Genomic DNA, 3,901 nt, shown 5'->3' with positions numbered 1-3,901 from the left:
AAGGCTTTGATAGGGTTAGTGCAAAGTTTGAATTCAGATGCGAAAGCTTTTAAACCAGTAAATTCAATGTAATTCATTTTGTCAACAAGTTGATGATTGGATGCTGTTAAAATTATCCGAAGAAATGTTTTTAAAGAAAGAAAAAGATTCCCGGGTTAAGAACTAATCGGCCTTTGAGAAACTGCGCCCTGTAACTCGCGCCAGTAAAACAAAATGTTCCATTTACACGTCCGACGCTGGCCAATGTCTCCTCCGATTAAAAGCACTTGACACCGAACCATACGTATCTTTTGAAAACGTTAATGATACACAGTTTAAATAGAGGTTTCGCTGTACGCAACCGTTACGTTCAAAATATGCCATAAACATGTTTATCTACATCGCAACCACCCTTCCGCCTCAACAAACATATCGAACGCACTCTCCTATAAAGCTCCGATTACTCCTAATTTTACATTGGTAGATCTGTGGTGGGTAGATTACCACATTTTCTTAGTACGGGCTGCGCGTAGAGCTCCGCTATCACGCCTACGCTTTGTTTCCATTGATAATCTTAGGCCTGTTAGGTTTCTCAGACCTGTATTTAACGTTGAGCTAGTCATATTAATACAGTGAGGTATAAAGAGGTATGATGACGGTTTCTCGAACCCGCAATTTTATCATAAATATCGCCCGCCTACGCGTGCTTGTACAATCAGTTTTAGTCTCGAAAAAAACTCTTTAAGTCTGCACAGTCTGCATTTCACAAGGACACCGAACGAGGATATAGTTCAAAACAAATCAACATAGCATTGTTGAACATATTTTAGTATTTAAACGGTAGATATAGGCATATTTTTATCCCCTAAAAACTTTTCATGTGTTCTAGCTGAAAGTCTAGTGATCCGAAAATTATAGGGATCAAAACTTACCTTTTCTCCAAAATTTCAGCCAGGAAAAGGATCCCGAAAATTCTAGGTGGCCTTTTTTAGGGTAAATATCCGTTTAAAATGGGTAATTATCCCGGGGGGGGGGGGGGGGGGGGGGGGCACTTGAGTATTTTTTTGGGTGGGTATGTGCCGCCCGGGACTCCAAATTGGCACCCCTTTCAAAAAAAATTTCCCCTAAAATTGATTCCTAGTTCTAGAAATGGGCCAATTTTTTATACCCCGTTCTAGAATTCGCCCTAAAACTGATACCCCGCTCTAGAAATGGGCCAATTTTTTATACTCCGTTCTAGGGTGCAACAAGAGTACAATGGTTTGCTTGTTAACGCATTGAACCGTATTTTTAAAAGCAATCTGTCCTTAAATAATAGACCTTGTCACGGTTTTCGACGCCATCTTGACGAGTAGGCAAACGCGTGAAAAATTACAGTGATTGTATGAGAATCTAATGTCGAATAATTTCCGTAGAACGGCTGTTCTGAAAAAAATATGACTTGTAAACTAAAGCTTCACTTCTAAGGATTCTCCTGAAAAAATTTGAGGGCGTTACATTCACTTGAAGACCTAGAACCACTTTTTGAAATTTTCTATACATTTGTCTGTGAGACTGAGTCCCGGGAAAATTACAGACAAATATATGGAAAATCTAAAGCAAGCCTCTTGACAAGTTTAAGCACAGATATGCCCCAAAAATGTTTTAGGACAATCCTTTGCACTGAAGCTTTAGTTGACAATTGATATTTTTTTCAGAACAGCCGTTTTACGGAAATTATCCGATATTAGATTCTCATACAAACACTAATTTCTCACGCGTTTGCCTACGCGTCAAGATGGCGTCGAAAACCGTGACAAGGTCTATTACAAATGACTGCTTACAAAAGTGGAGCTTTCGTTCGTTCGAAGTATTATACCCCGTTCTAAAAACGCCTCTGAAATTGATACCCCGTTCTAAATCAGGTGCTTCAAAATCACGACCCCTTTGGGCGGCAATACCCGTATAGGTAATGTATGGGAGTACCCCCCCCCCCCCCCGGGGGGGTAATTATACCATTTTGTAGATGTTCGAAAATCGTAACAGAGGCAGGCAAGCAAGAAATTTGACAACAAATGTTCCGAAAATTCTAGTTCTCAAATCGTCTTCCGAATAGATATTTTCCCGAAAATTGCCGTTGGGTGCCCCTGATTTCAACATGTCAAAACTAAAACAAAATGCTCGTAAAAAATGTGCAATTTTGACACTAGAGTAAATTGACGTCAGAATTATATAATACCAAAATAACGAACATTGCTTAAATTGTTCGCGTGATCCGATGTGTTAGATTCTTTTGTGACGATGAACTCCAAAGTGTCAGAAATGTGCATGTCAGAAATGTGCTGGTCTCAGCATATTGAGCATAATATAAACTCGGTTACCGTTTTTGCATACGATTTAACCTCATAATTGTGGCTAATATGTATGTGGGGCAATGTGAGGGATTTGTTTGTTTGTTCGCATTTATTCTCGAAGGTGTCTGGACTCAGATAGTATTAGTTAAAAAGTGAGTATATTAGAAACGCCTTAAAATTTGTTTTTGACCTATCGCATAATAAGAAATTCTAGTTACTACTTGCCAAATTTATTTAGTGCATCAGAACATGGTCTGCCCTTCGGTTGCGCTCGTTGATAGGTATCAGCATCAAAAAAGCTTCACGACTTGCAAAGGTTAGATAATTAGAATTAGAAAAATGTGGTTAACTTTGTGTATCTTTTTATTTTTCTCGGTATGCTGATCAGGGGATGAAGTTTGTACGCTCACCAATGGTAACCTCACGAACTATTGTTGCTTTGCTTTTACAGTTGATTTTGGTAAGTTCTGTTCAATTGTCACAAATGGATTGCTGTACTGTGCACGCTTTTAACATAGCCTTCCTACACATTTCGAAGCCTTCGCTGCAGACGTAGTTATAAGTATTCCAATGCATTTTTTTCTCGGCGGCGAAGTATATCTTACCCAGACGCCGATTAGGAATCAATGGATGTTTCGAGTACAAACAATGTAAAAACAAACAATTGCCTCACGTATCTACTAAAGTAATCCATTAGGCGGTTCCAAATAGGCGTAGAAAAAAATACAATGAGGGGGTGCAAGATTCGAAGTGTCACATGATCTTAATTAGCCTCGATTTCGTGCTATCATGGCGAACATCTGATGAAGCTAACTTCAGTTGAATTCATCTCGAGTCTTCTCGAGTAAATCGCTTGTGACTCTGCATATCATTAGGCAGCATTGTGGTGCAGTTTGTTCATAAAATCCCATCTGATTAACCAGTTCTAGGATGGTTATTTTTGCTGTATTTTTTTGACAGTGGTCCATCATCAGGGTAAAGTCATCATGTTTTGAGGAAGACTGTGCAGACCCTGCCATAAAAGTGATCAACAATAATTGTGACATGTTTCCGATGCTCACCATGTCCAGAGGGACAAAGACTGTCGGTGGCTTGTCCATCAACTGTTGTAGAGGGCACAGACATCCATTGTGTTACTATGAATGTGCCTGCAGGCCCTTCAGGTGTGTCAATTTCAAGAGCTAGTGCCTACGTCACAGATGATTGTTTTACTCTTCTGGCTTCCCCATCAGTTATATCCGGGTATTCAAGTCCCACTGGAGCCAAACAGATCACTGAGACTAGAGTCACTAGCCACATCCAAAATCAGCCTAGTGTTTCTGCCACCAGTTCAACTGGTTCTCATTCCTCAATAACTGTTGCTGTGTTAGAGACCATCGAAAGTGATGACCCAACAACTGGACAAGATTCATATGAGACAGTAGCCATCCTAGCAAGCTCTGTAGCGCTGTTGGTGATGTTGGTGTTCACCACTCTCGCTATTCTTTTTATTTTAAAGAAAAGAGGATCTATTAGTCTTCGATTCCTGTGTAATGACAATGGAAAATTCAAGTCAAACTTAACTTCAGGTTGTGGGGACAATGAATTAC

Source organism: Porites lutea, chromosome 5 (assembly GCF_958299795.1).
Source record: "Porites lutea chromosome 5, jaPorLute2.1, whole genome shotgun sequence".
Lineage (NCBI taxonomy): Eukaryota > Metazoa > Cnidaria > Anthozoa > Scleractinia > Poritidae > Porites > Porites lutea.
The sequence above is the reverse complement of the archived record's forward strand: the minus strand, read 5'-3'. Positions refer to the sequence as shown.